Genomic DNA, 14,944 nt, shown 5'->3' with positions numbered 1-14,944 from the left:
TTAAATCTAATTGGTCCAAAGCTTCAATTAATTTCATTATGTCCCTGTTTAGTTTCTGTTTTCCTGATCGGTCCATTGAGGAAAGTGCAGTGTTGAAGTCACCCACAATTATTGTGTTAGGTGCAATGTGTGCTTTGAGCTTTAATAAAGTTTCTTTTACGAATGAGGGTGCCCTTGCATTTGGAGCATAGATGTTCAGGATTGAGAGTTCTTCTTGTTGTATTTTTCCTTTGATCAGCAAGACGTGTCCCTCTGGATCTCTTTTGATGACTTTGGGTTGAAAGTCAATTTTATCTGATATTAAAATGGCTACTCCAGCTTGTTTCCTGAGACCATTTGCTTGTAAAATTGTCTTCCAGCCTTTTACTCTAAGGTAGTGTTTGTCTTTGACCCTTAGGTGTGTTTCCTGTAAGCAGCAAAATGTAGGGTCCTGTTTACGTATCCAGTCAGTTAGTCTATGTCTTTTTATTGGGGCATTGAGTCCATTGATGTTAAGAGATATTAAGGAATAGTGATTGTTACTTCCTGTCATTTTTGACGTTATTTTTAAAATTTGATTGCTTAACTTCTTTTGGGTTTGATGAAAGGTTACTTTCTTGCTTTTTCCAGGGTGAAGTTTCCCTCCTTGTATTGGTGTTTTCCTCCTATTATCCTTTGTAGGGCTGGGTTTGTGGATAGATATTGGGTAAACTTGGTTTTGTCATGAAATATCTTAGTTTCTCCATCTATGGTGATTGAGAGTTTTGCTGGATATAGTAGTTTTGGTTGGCATTTGTGTTCTCTTAGAGTCTGCATGAGATCTGCCCAGGACCTTCTAGCCTTCATAGTCTCAGGTGAAAAGTCTGCTGTGATTCTGATAGGTCTTCCTTTATATGTTACTTGGCCTTTTTCTCTTACTGCCTTTAATATTCTTTCTTTGTTTAGTACATTTGGTGTTTTGATTATTATGTGACGGGAAGTATTTCTGTTCTGGTCCAGTCTGTTTGGAGTTCTGTAGGCTTCTTGTATATTCATGGGCATCTCTCTCTTTAGGTTAGGGAAGTTTTCTTTCATAATTTTATTGAAGATATTTGCTGGCCCTTTAAGCTGTAAATCTTCACTCTCATCTATGCCTATAATCCTTAGGTTTGGTCTTCTCATTGTGTCCTGGATTTCCTGGATATTTTGGGTTACAAGCTTTTTGCTTTTTGCATTTTCTTTAACTGTTGAGTCCATGGTTTCTATGGTATCTTCAGCGTCTGAGATTCTTTCTTCTATCTCTTGTATTCTGTTGTTGATATTTGCATCTATGTCCACTGATTTCTTCCCAAGGCTTTCTATCTCCAAAGTTGTCTCCCTTTGAGTTTTCTTAGTTGTTTCGCCTTCTGATTTTAGATCCTGGATTGTTTTGCTTAGCTCCTTCACTTGCTTGTTTGTGCTTTCCTGTAATTCTTTAAGAGATTTTTGTGTTTCCTCTATCATGACCGCAGCCTGTTGACCAAAGTTCTCCTGTATTTCTTTAAGTGTTTTTTTGTGTTTCCTCCTTATTGGCTTTTGTATTCTCCTGGATTTCTTTCAATGATTTTTGTGTTTCCCTTGCAAGGGCTTCTAACTTTTGATCCATTTTCTCCTGAAATTCTTTAAGTATGTCCTTCATGTGTTCCTGTACCAGCATCATGACCAGTGATTTTAAATCCAAATCTTGTTTTACTGGTGTGATGGGGTATCCAGGACATGCTGGTAAAGGAGAATTGGGTTCAGATGTTGCCATATTGCCTTGATTTCTGTTAGTGACGTTCCTGCGTCTGCCTTTTGCCATCTAGTTCTTACTGGTGTTAGTTGGTGTTGTCAATGCTGGACTCACCAGTGCAAGCTGCCCCTTCCCAGGTGGCCTCTGGTGCACAGCTTACCTCCTGCACTGCCTGGAGACAGGGTGTTGTTGTCCAGGCTGTTTAGACCCCGAAGCAGACACCTGAAGGCTCCTGCTGGGGCCTGCTGGATTCACTGGAGCACACCAACTTCTCCCTGCTGGCCGCCTGGAAGCCCCACCTGCCTCTTTCAGGACTTAGGAGATGTGGTGTTGCCGCTCATGCTGATCTGGATCCGGAAGCGTAGAGGCTACTGCCAGAGGCCTCAGGACCGAAATCTAGGCTCTCTCCCGCTGGCCGCCCGGAAGCACCACCTGCCTCCTTCAGGACCTGGAGATGTGGCACTGCTGCTCAGGCCGATCTCTCCCGCTGGCCGCCCGGAAGCACCACCTGCCTCCTTCCGGACCTGGAGATGTGGCACTGCTCCTCAGGCCGATCTGGATCCGGAAGTGGAGTGGTCGGAGGGCTACCACCAGAGGCCTCAGGACCGAAGCCCAAGCTGGAACGAGCTGTGCTGTGAACTCCCAGACTGCCTCTAAAGAATATATTTTTAATGAAAAGAAAATAGTACTAAGAACAGGAAATTTTGTGTTCTTTGAGACATGGCATACACACAATAAATTGAGGGTGTTGGGTCAAATTAATTATAATGTGTTTCTGCAGGGTTAGTAAGATCAGGACAAGGTGGGCAGAGGTTGGGACCATGGCATTGCAAGGTTGGGTACACTGACAATTGGGTTTCCTTCACCCTCGTGTGCCTCCCTAGGAGGAAGGCTACCAGGAGCTCTCTGAGACTGAGGCTCCACGGCTGCTCCAATGCAGGTTTAAATGATCTCTTCAGCCTAAATGTGGATTTATAAAGGAACTGAGGGAGGATAAACCTTGAAGATCAGTCAGTGTCATGGGAACAGCATACAGAAGTGCCTTGATCCTGCTCCTGGAGGAAACAGTCTTTTGTCCTTTCCACTAGCTTAGAAGAACTCTAGTGAAGCCTTTGTCTTTCACTACTGGGTTCCCTGGATGTGCATTAGTATCAGCTGGCATTTGACAGTTTGAATCCCTGACATCCAGGGTGCAGAGTTATGTTGATGGTATGAAATCTATCCAGTTGAATGGTAAATGGCCACAAGAGGAAGGACATCTCAGAAGACTAACAAGTGGTACACTAGCCTAGGTGATGGCCACAGGACTGTGACAGGCATCATGGTTGCAAACACCTCTTATTCTGCTTCTGGAGAGTGCAGTCCCTGCATTGGACCATGGTCAGATTCTTTACATCCAACCCAGCATCAAAGGCTCTCTGTTCCCCAAGGTTGCTGTCCATGAGCACTCACTTTATCCTTTTTTATTTTTTTAATTTTAAAGTTATTTTTTTGTTTATTTTCATTCCAATCAATTTATGCCTTCCCACAGATCCTCATCCCATTCCTCCTCCCTGTTGCCTACAAGAAGGTGCTCACCCCATGCCTCCTCCTTCCTGGGCCCTCAAGTCTAGTAAGGATCAAGATCATTTTCTCCCACTGAGGCCAGACCAGACAGTCCTCTGCTGTATATGTGCCAGGGGCCTCAGATTGGGCCTGCATGCTCCTGTTTGATGTCTCAGTCTCTGGGATCTCCCTGGGAGTGTAGGTTAGTTGAGTCTTCTGCTCTTCCTATGTGGTCATTCTCTTTTTCAGGTTATTCAGTCCTTGACCAAATTCAACCTCAGGTTGAATCCAATGGTCAGGTGTAAGTATCTGCCTCTCTGTAAGTCAGCTGCTGGTAGGGCCTCTCTCAGGAAAGACTTGTCAGGGTTTGGTCTGTGAGCACACCATAGCATCAGTAATAGTGACAGACCTTGGTCACCCCCAGGAGATGGATCCCAAGTTGGGCTGGTCATTGGCAGCATTTCCCTCATTCTCTTCCCCAGTTTGGTTTCTGCGGTTCTTTTAGACAGGAACAATTCTGGATCAGAGTCTTGACTGTGGTATATTTACACTGTCTATCTAAAGGAGGTGGAATCTTTGAGTTCCCTCTTCCCTTTTTGGGGGTTTTGGCTAAGGTCAAATGATTCCTGAGAGTCTCTTACCTCCTAGGTCTCTTGTCCTATATAGATGGTTCCCCTACTTCCCATTTCCAGAGGATGCACATTTCCATTCATTCTCCTGGCCCTGTACAATACTCTCTTCTGTCCCCTCCATATCAGACCCTGTTCCTCCTTTCCTAGAGTAAGTCTACTGTGGACTCCCCTTGTAAACTTTGTATATTTTGTAAACTTTGTAAACCATCTAGACAGGAAAGCTGCCATGTCACATCTTGAGGAACTCCAGCAGCCAGGACACACCCCCAGACTTCCTTAACTGTCATTAGAGTGATTCCAGCCTTTGTAAAGTTCATAAAGTTTATCTCTAGCCTCTCATCAGAACCTGCCCCAGATCATGCTAATTTTAGGTGAAAAGTCTGAATGAAAGCCACCAACCCTGAGCATGAAAACCCACCAATCCAGGAACAGGAAAACTCACTAATCTCTGAGCTCCCCCAGACTCAGCACTTGAAATCCCACCATCACTCACAGTGGACATCTCCTCTCTAGAAAACTCAGTCCCCAAGGAAACACTTTACAAAGACTGTGTGTGTTTCTTTCCCAGTTATCAGCTCCCTCTTGGAAGGAGAGGAAGCCACTCCTGTATTTGTCTCTCCACAACCTGAACCCTCCCAACAGGTCTCTTTTATGAGATTTGCTGTCGGGTATGACTCTCCCACCTGAATTAAAACAAAAACAAGGAAAGAAGTGGAGTGGGGCTGAGGCTCCTGAGGTCCTCATCTCAGCTGTGGATACACACACCTCACCCATTCCCTCCCCACCCACTGGCCCTGTAGGGACAAAGCCTCTGGTGAGTCTTGCCTCTTAGCACCTGTCACTACAGTCCCTCTCCTAGGCCATGGTGAGAAGGGATTGACTCTTCTTTGAAGGAGATTATTGTAGAGTCCTCTAAGTTTCAGTAACACTTGACTAATCATACATCTAATGCAGACAGTTTCAAAGCAGGCCAAGGCCATCTCCTCCGACTAGCAGCAATCAATTGTGGACTTAGTACTGTTTTCTCAAGAGGTCTCTGGAGAGTTGAAGACAGCTGGTGGAGAGTAGTCTGCCTAGTTACTTTACATTTACCCACTGGACTATATGAAGTGAAAAATAGTGTGTGGCAAAGTTGAGGAAAAGATTACCAGCCTCCCAAAATTTTTAAAACAGTTTTTGAAGGCCTGAAAGTTAAGGAACATTTTAAAAGAGAATAGAGGTGTGTTCAACAAGTTACTGGAAACTTTGATGCCCTGAAAGATGAGAGCATATTGCTAATTCAGTAACATTATTATGAATTTGGCATTATACTGTTAACTGAACTATTAATCCAACATAAAATTGAGTTAAAATGGAGGAACCCGAATAATTCAGTATTATTTGTTATAGCTCTGTCAGGTTTTGAAGAGCAAATAATTATTTGCTCTTAATATTCTTATTTTCTTTTTATTGAAAATAGATTTTTTTTTGTCATACAAGAAATGACACAAAAAAATCTCCTAAAACACTAAAGTGGATGCCATGAATTTTACACAAAGACCTGATATGAATCCCTGGAAGCCTGTGAATTTTGCTTCAGTGTCTGTAAATTCATATATGAAGTGATCAGACTACTCACAGGTATGGGGATGTAGCTCAATGGTAGAGCACATGCTTTGCATGTATGGGGTACTGGGTTTGATTCCCTGCATCTCCATTTAATCTCTTCAACGTTGGATTTTTTATTTTCAGATCCTTTTCTACCCAAGGTGTCTCAGACTTTAACTTTTTGTTATGAAGTGATAGATTCATTGGTAATTATTGATGAAAGAACGAATCTAGGGCCATGACAACAATGTTGCTCTATGACATGACATTTCCATGGAGAACTCCACAGACTGGGGAGAACACTGTGGTCATGCCTCCAGGAATATGTTTTGTTCACAGCTTGAGTGAAGCTCTGCTTTCTGGCTGGTTGCAGTTTCCCTTGTGGGTAAGCTTTCTCAGGTTGGGGGCCTAGATAACAGGAGGGAATTAGTTCTACTTTAAGAGACTGGAAGAGAGGGTGGGGTGGAGCCATCCCTAGTTACTAAACAGAATGCTCATTGTGGTTGTCATGGAAACCTAGAGTCATTGTGGAAACCTTCTTCAGTGTGTACCTAGGAGAATATGTAGTGAAAGGAGCATTCTCTGGAGCCAGGCTTGTGGGTTCCCAGAGGTGAGCACTTGAATCTCCCTGAGGGTGGAAGACAGATGCTGGGATTCCAGACCCAAGGAGGCTCACTCCCACTTGGAGATTTGTGGTCAGTCTGTTGCTAGCAGAAGGAGAGGGATTGGGACCTTTCTGCCTCCTCAGAAGCTTTTGTACTAGGGTGCACTGAAGCTATTGTCAGAGTGTTCTTGTGGGGTCAGTTAGAGAAAGGAGATTGAACTGTGTGCATTCCTAATCAGTTAGAGCTCTCTCTCTCTCTCTCTCTCTCTCTCTCTCTCTCTCTCTCTCTCTCTGTCTCTCTCTCCCTGTCTCCCTCTCCCTCCCTTGTCACTCTCTCCCTCTCTCCCTCTTTTCTTTCCCTCTCCCCCATGTCCGTCTCTCTCTCCCCCCTCTACCCTCCCTCTCCCTCTCTTCTACCTCTCTCTCTCTCTCTCTCTCTCTCTCTCTCTCTCTCTCTCTCTCTCTCTCTCTCTCTCTCTCTTTCTCTCTCTCTCGTAATTTTCAGTTTTGCTTTGCTTTGAGAGAGCATTCCACTGTGTCATAACCTCAGTTCCTGGTGATGAGATTACAATTTTGGGGCACTGTGTGTGCTAGGGTTCAGTTTGAGATTCAAGTTGCATTCTTTTGTGGTATCTACTCTGCCATGTGACCATGATGTCTTCTAAGAATCCCTACAATGCTATTGCCTGCATATGGCACTAATGTCACTAATAAATCTCTTATAAAATGAACAATCCTATTCAATGTTCCTGGGAACAACAGAACACCTGAAACCTTTCAGAGTTTTCTATTTATCTGTTCTGAGTGAACTTTGGGACCTTTCTGCATGTTTCATAAAAATTCGTTATTGGATAGAGAGTTTTCAAACTTTCCTCTTAGCCATGGACTTAAACTTTCTCATTTTCTTTTTCACCCATGCATTTGGAACAGTGCAAGTTTCAGATTTTACAGATTTCACTTTCTCCAGTTCTCCAATTATGTTTTTTATTTGGTATCTTGTCTACAAAATCTTCACCTAACCTGCAGTGACAAGTAGTTTCTTCTACATGTTCTGTTACACATTTCATATATTTTTATATTTTTATATCTCTAATCTATTTTGAACTGTCTTTCCATGTAGTAGACTGCTGATTCTAATTTATATTTGTGGATGAGGATATACACTTACCTCAGCACTGTTTCCTGAAAGACCACCCTTTCTGCACAGAATTGAGTTTGTATATTTATGGAATACCAGTTGTCCAAGACGCCCGTCATGGAACATATTCTAATAATCCCAGAGCCTGAGGTGGGGGCATGTAGCAGGAATATATTCAATTCTTCTCAGCCCAGCCTACACACTAGCTTGATATGAGCATGAGATGCACTGAGAAATGTTGGCTCCAAATTAGCAGTTGTCTGTAAATGTGTGGATGTCAGTATGACTGTTGATTTCCATTTTTCTGGACTTGTCAACCTTAATTCCAATACCATTCTGGTTCAGTTACATTAGGTCTATATGGAGGTCTGTATTCAGACAATGTTCTTCTCTGACTTTCTTCTGATTCTTAGTTTTCATTTTCTATGCATGAATCTATGAAGTTTGACTTTAGAGACCCAATTAAAATAAATAGTATTATCTTATTCTTGTTGCATGAAACATGTAGAATAATTTTGAAACAATAGACATCTTACCACTAATGAATAGTCAGAGTCAAGAACATAATAGACTCTGGATTTGTGTATGTAGTTATTTAGGAATGTTTGGAGCCTTTCTAATGTATAAGCAGTATGCAGGTCTGTTGAGGTTCAATGTGATTCCATGTGCAAAACATATCCTGCCATGTCAAACAGACAGAGGGACCAAAGGACTCTGGATAAATTCTATTACATCAGATGTCCCAGAATGCTCACTGTTAGATTACTGGTCCTCACACGTGGTGCACATGTGGTGCGTGTCCAGCTCTTTCTGGAGTCATTGTTAATATTGTTCCTTCACAATCCTCCCATGCAGAGGTGAGTGTGTGCTACACCCCTTTATGCTCCAGGAGGGTAGTAGCACTTCCAGCCACTCACCCTGGGAATCGCCACCTACCTCAAATTTCACATGGCTAATTGATTTTATCTCCTGCGGGTCCTATGTCCATCTATCCATCTGAGTCTCTTTCTCCCCCTAAGTCATGCTGGTTCCTTTCTCCTCCCTCCTACTTCCTTGATTTGGCAACTCTAAGGGTCCAGCCTGTTCCTTTCTCCCCAACCATTACCTGCTGGAATCTTTATTGATCAATCAAAACCCAACTGGGTCACTTTTCAGTTAGAATTTAAAATGGATTATGGACCGGAGAAGATAACATTTTTAACTTGCAGGAGGCTCAGCAAGTACAAGCACTTCTTTTGAGGCATGCTTCATGATCTGAGTTCAGTTGTAACAAATCAGGGGAATGGCCACAAGTGGTCTTCATGATCTGTAATCTCAGGGTTCCTATAACAAGATGGGAGACATGGGCATAAGAATTACCAAAAATCTGACGAGCAAGGTAGCCTGGAATACATGGGGCACGTAATATAATACATGTAGTACAATAAATGCAGTATACTACAGTAGCTGAAAGAAGAGAAACCCTCCCTGTAAAGAAGGTTGGGGGAGACAGCTGAATCTAAAAAATATTGAATCCGGGTTTCCATGACAACAATAAATGCTCCTCCCCTCTCTCTGCTCAGGAACTAGGAATTCTCTGCCCATCCCTCCCTTTCTTTCTCTCAATGCAGAACTCATTCACTCTTGTTATCTGTCGCATTACAAAGCATAAGGGAAACTACCACCAGCCAGAAAGCAGAGCTTTACTCAAGCTGTGAATAAAACATTCCTAGAGACTTGCTAGGCCCAGGCTCAAATCACTAGACTAGGTCTCCATGGAAACATTGTCATGGTTATAGAGCAACATTGTTGCCCTGGTCATAGATGAGGTCTTTTATGTTCCTCAGGAGATTATGGAGATATGTTAGGTTGTGTCACCCTGTGTAAAATGAGACCCAAAGAGTCTAAAAACTTGGAGATGCCGGGAACCGAACCCGGGACCGCATGCATCCAAAGCATGGGCTCAAACCTCAGAGCTACATCTCCAGCCTGGCCACTTGCCAGGTTTATAGCCTATATCAATAATGAGTGACCAAAACTGCATTTATAGGGTTTGAAAGAATCTGCAGCACATCTTTATATGATTTGTTGCTTTCTAATTTATGATGTTTGTGGGATTTTTTTTTGCAATCTTTTCTTTTTTTTATTCGATATAATTTATTTACATTTCAAATGATTTCCCCTTTTCTAGCCCCCGACTCCCCGAAAGTCCCGTAAGTCCCCTTCTCTTCCCCTGTCCTCCCACCCACCCCTTCCCACTTCCCCGTTCTGGTTTTGCTGAATACTGTTTCACTGAGTCTTTCCAGAACCAGGGGCCACTCCTCCTTTCTTCTTATACCTCATTTGATGTGTGGATTATGTTTTGGGTATTCCAGTTTTCTAGGTTAATATCCACTTATTAGTGAGTGCATACCATGATTCACCTTTTGAGTCTGGGTTACCTCACTTAGTATGATGTTCTCTAGCTCCATCCATTTGCCTAACAATTTCATGAATTCATTGTTTCTAATGGCTGAATAGTAGCATAAGGGAAACTACCACCAGCCAGAAAGCAGAGCTTTACTCAAGCTGTGAATAAAACATTCCTAGAGGCGTGCATGGCCCAGGCTCTCCTCACTAGACTAGGTCTCCATGGAAACATTGTCATGGTTATAGAGCAACATTGTTGCACTTGTCATAGATGAGGTCTTTTATATTCCTCAGGATATTATGGAGATATGCTAGGTTGTGTCACTCTGTATAAAAAGAGACCCAAAAAGAAAAAGTAAAGATTTGGAGATGCCGGGAATCGAACCCGGGACCACATGCATCCAAAGCATGGGCTCAAACCTCAGAGCTACATCTCCAGCCTGGCAACTTGCCAGGTTTATAGCCTATATCAATAAAGAGTGAACAAAACTGCATTTGTAGGGCTTGAAAGAATCTGCAGCACATCTTTATATGATTTGTTGCTTTCTAATTTAAGATGTTTGTGGGATTTTTATGTTTTTCTTGTATGCGAATAGAATCTCTTTTCAATGAAAAGAAAATAGTATTAGCAACAAGAAATTCTGTGTTCTTTATAACACGGCATACATACAATACATTGAGAGGATTGTGTGAAATTAATTATAATGGCTTTCTGTAGGTTTAGTAAGAACCGGCCAGGGTGGGGCAGACCTTGGGAAGATGGCATTGCAAGGTTGGGTCCCTTATTGCTAGGGCAGCCCTTAGCCTTGTGTGCCTCCCTTGGGGGAAAGATACCAGGAGCTCTTGGGGAACGAGGCCGGCATTCCTTTACCATGTCATGGAGTGCCAAAGCTTGGAAATCCCTGGTTCTTGTTTGTTCCTTTATAATCCCCTTCCCCTGGATCTCTGGGCCTCTCTCCTATCCTGTTGTACCATCAGGAAGGTCAGTGGCCTGAGCTCAAGCTTGAATAAAGACTCTCATGTGCTTGCATAGGGTTCCTGGTGCTCTCTTTGGGGTTTTCATGATCTGGGTACAACACTGGGTCTTCAGGTAGAACTCTTTCCAGTTTTCTGAGGAACCACCAGATTGACTTCCACCAGCTTGCAATCCCACCAGCAAAGGAGGAGTGTTCGTCTTTCTCCACATCCTCACCAGCATCTACTGTCTCCTGAGATTTTTATCTTAGCCATTCTAACTGGTGTGAAGTGGAATCTCATGGTTGTTTTGATTTGCACTTCTCTGGTGACTAAGGACTTTGAACATTTCTTTAAATGCTTCGTGGCCATTTGAGATTCCACTTTTGTAAATTAGTTTTCTGTTTAGATGTGTACTCCAATTATTAATTGGGTTATTTGTTTGTTGGGAGTTTAACTTGTTATGTTCATTTATATTTTGGATGTGCAACCTCTGTCCAATGTAGGGTTACTGAAGATTGTTTTTCCTAATCTATACATTGTTCTTTTGATGTATTGATGGTCACTTTTGCCTTACAGGAGCTTTTCAGTTTCATGACGTTCCATTGGTTAATTGTTGCTCTTAGAGCATGAGCCACTGGGGTCCTTTTTAGAAAATTTTTCTCTGTGCCAATGAGTTTGAGGCTCTTTCCAAATTTCTCTTCTTTTAGATCCAGTGTATCTGGCTTAGTTTTGAGGTCCTTGATCCACTTGGACTTGAGCTTTGTGCAAAGTGACAAATATGGGTCTATTTTCAGTTTTTTACATAGAGACTGCCAGTTATATCAGCACCATTTATTGAAGACTCACTATTTTCCCCCTGTATGTTTTTGGGTTCTTTGTCAAATTTCAAGTGTCAATAGGTATATGGGATAACTTCTGGGTCTTTGATTCTATTCCATTGATTGAATTGTGTGTCTTTGCACCTATAACCCCCTAGGTCTTTATCACTATTACTTTGTAGTACAGCTTGAGGTCAGGATGGTGATTTCCCCAGAAGTTCTTTCATTGTTGCAAATTGTTGTAGATATTCTTGATATTTTGTCTTTCCATAAGGAGTGGAGAATTGATCTTCCCATGTCTGTGAAGAATTCTGTTGGAATTTTGATGGGGATTAGATTGAATCTACATATTTCCTTTGGTAAGATGGCCATTTTCGTTATGTTAATATTGCCATTCCATGAGCATGGGGGATTTTCTGAGGTCTTCTTCAACTTCTTTTCTCAGGGATGTGAAGTTCTGTCATACACATCTTTCACTTGCTTGGTTAGAGTTACTCTGAGATACCTATTGATATTTGTGTCTATTGTAAAGAATGTTGCTTCCCTAATTTCTTTCATTTCTTTCCCTGGCAGTTTGTCATTTGTATAAATGAAGACTACTGTTTTGTGTGCTTTAATTTTATATCCTGTCACTTTGCTGATGTTGTTTATCAATGGTCGTACTTCTCTGGTGGAATATTGCAGGGCGATTATATATGCTATCATATCATCTGCAAATAGTTATACTTTGATTTCTTCCTTTCTAATTTGTTTCCTCTTGATCTCCTTTGGTTGTCTAATTGCTCTAGCTAGAACTTTGAATACTAGATTGAGTACATAGGGAGTGGGCGAAATTTTCTTGTCATAGATTTTAGTGGGATTGCTTCATATCATTTGATGTTGGCTTTTGGTCCGATGTATATTTCTTTTATTATGGTTAGGTACTTGTCATGAATCCCTGATGTCTCCAGGACTTTCAACATGAAGAGGTGTTGTATTTTGTCAAAGAATTTTTCAGAATCTAATGAGATGATCATGGGTTTTTTTTCCTTTTGAGTTTGTTTATTTAGTGGATTATATTGATGGATTTCCATATATTTATCTATCACTGCATCCCTGGGATGAAGCCAACTTGATCATGGTGAATGATTGTTTTGATGTGTTCTTAGATTCAGTTTGAGGGAATTTTATTGAGTATTTTTGTATTGATATTTATAATAGAGATTGGCTTGAAGTTCTTATTCTTTCTTGGGTCTTTGCATGGTTTAGGTGTCAGAGTAATTGTGACTTCATAGAATGAATTAGGTAGTGTTCCTTCTGGTTTTATATCAGGGAATAATTTTAGGAGTATAGGTATTAGTTCTTTGAAGGTCAGGTAGAATTGTGCACTACAATCATCTGTCCCTGGAATATTTTGGTGAGAGGGTTTTGATGACTTTTTCCTTAAGGGTTATGGGATGGTTTAGATAGTTGATCTGATCTTGATATAAATTTCATGTGTGGTATCTGTCTAGAAAGTCATCCATTGCATCCAGGTTTTCCACTTTGGTAGACTATAGGCTTTTGATGTGGGTTATGATGATTTTTTTTTTTTGTATTCCCCGTGCTTCTGCTGTTAATTCTCCCATTTCATTTCTGATTTTGTTAATTTGGATAATGTGTCTGTGCCCTCTGGTTAGTCTAGCTAAAGGTGTGTCTATCTTGTTGATTTTCTCAAAGTATCAGCTCTTGGGATTGTTGATTCTTTGTATCTTTGTCTAAGTTTGTAACTGTTGGATTTCAGACCTGAGTTTGACTATTTCCTGCCATGGACTCCTCTGGGGTGTTTGCTTCTTTCTATTCTATGGCTTTCAGGTGTGCTGATAAATTGCTTGTATGGGATCACTTCAATTTCTCTTTGAAGGCATGGAGTGCTATGAATTTTCCTCTTAATTCTCCTTTCTTTGTGTCCAATAAGTTTGGCTATGATGTTTCTTCATTTTCATTGAAGAGTATATAGAGATGGCAGATTATAGAAGTCTGAGTCTAAGAATAAGTACATTGTTCAACTTAGCCCATTACAGAAATGGTACAATGAATGCAATGAAAATAAGATGCAATGACTTGGAATAAAGACAACAAGCATTGGCAGAGAAGATGAGGTAGTAAAGGAGAGTGAGAGGAAATAAAAAGTGAAGACAGAAGCACAGGAGAGGGAAGGAGAGAGGGACCCCAAGGTAAAGTGTGGGGAAGAGATAAGTAGTAACAACCCATTGCCCATGGGGAGAGAGTGCTTAGGCAGTGCTGGAGAATTGCTGATACTCAACCGACCAAGTGCTATGAATTATGTGTCAGTATTTCTCTGTGAGTCAGGATTCTTTTGCATTATATTTCTCTCTGGATGATTTACTTAAATATTCTTCCTTTATTTGAAATAAATTCACCATTTCTCTCCTAAAATATGCTAATTCCAGATTCCAGTCCCTGTACTTGTCTCAGATCCACTCTCCTTTCCCTCCTATTTGGATCTACTTTCTTCCTATCTCTCATTACAAAAGCACAGGCTTCTAAGATATCACTTCGAAAGATAACAAAATGACTTAGAATAAGATAAAGCACAACGCGGCGCCTTTCCTGCACAGAAGCCACTTCAGAACTCGGCCTCCCACCAGTCAGGAGAGGTGCATCCATCTAGGTTCCATACTCCAGGGATCAGACAGACTGAGGTACACAAACATAATCCGAGGCCACCACCGCGGTGGTCTGCAAGTTTCATAGAATTCGATTAGAATATGAACATTTCATGCTTTTCCCCAGCCATGGACTTAATTCTCATTTTTTTAACCTATGGAAGATTTTATATTTTAAGGATTTCTTCTTCTCTAGTTCATCTAATTCCTTTTATTTAATCTAGTGTCTGTGAAATATTCACTTAGAACCTAGTGATAGAGTTTTCTTCTGTACAATCTGTTAGAAATTATATAGGCTTATATTTATATAAAATGATCTGCATATGATATGTAGATATTAATTTATATTTGTTTTTAAATATTTATTTTCTTATTTTATGTGAGTGCTTTACCTTCATGTACAGTACCATGAGTGCACCAGATCTCCACAAGGTGTGAGCCACCATGTGTTTGCTGGGAACTCAGGACCTCTGAGAAGCTCAGGCATTACTCTTAACCATGGAGCCATCTTCCAGCCTATATTTTATATTTGTGTGTATGCATAAGCTTACCTCAGCACTGTACTCTGATGGATGACCCTTTCTGCACAGATTCGACGTTGCATATTTATCAAATGTCAGGTACTTTAGGTCTATATGGAGGTCTTTCTTCAGACAATATTCTTCTCTGACTTTGTTCTGTTTCTTACTTTCTTTTTTCTAGACATTTTTATATAAAGTTTGGAATAAGACACCAAATTAAAATAAATTGTATCATTATTCTTCTTGCTTTGAACATGTAGAACAATTGTGAAACAATATGTATCTTGTCAATAATGACAAGTCTGACCCATGAACATAATAGACTCTACATTTGTGTATGTCGTAATTCAGCAAAGTTTTGAGCCTTTCCTATATAT

The 14,944-nt window shown here is 41.1% G+C and overlaps 1 non-coding gene and 1 pseudogene across 1 annotated transcript; one reads left to right on the top strand and one right to left on the bottom strand.

Annotated features, from left to right (window-relative positions):
• The window catches only part of LOC127674600 (presenilins-associated rhomboid-like protein, mitochondrial), a 38,140-nt pseudogene extending 34,950 nt beyond the window's left edge, over window positions 1–3,190 (top strand).
• Window positions 3,191–9,987: 6,797 nt separating this feature from the next.
• Trnap-ugg (transfer RNA proline (anticodon UGG)) lies at window positions 9,988–10,060 on the bottom strand. Its single transcript has one exon. It is a non-coding gene; the product is annotated as a tRNA-Pro (tRNA).
• Window positions 10,061–14,944: the final 4,884 nt, after the last annotated feature.

The sequence above is a fragment of the Apodemus sylvaticus genome, chromosome X (genome assembly GCF_947179515.1).
Source record: "Apodemus sylvaticus chromosome X, mApoSyl1.1, whole genome shotgun sequence".
In the NCBI taxonomy this organism is placed as follows: domain Eukaryota; kingdom Metazoa; phylum Chordata; class Mammalia; order Rodentia; family Muridae; genus Apodemus; species Apodemus sylvaticus.
The sequence above is the reverse complement of the archived record's forward strand: the minus strand, read 5'-3'. Positions and strand labels throughout refer to the sequence as shown.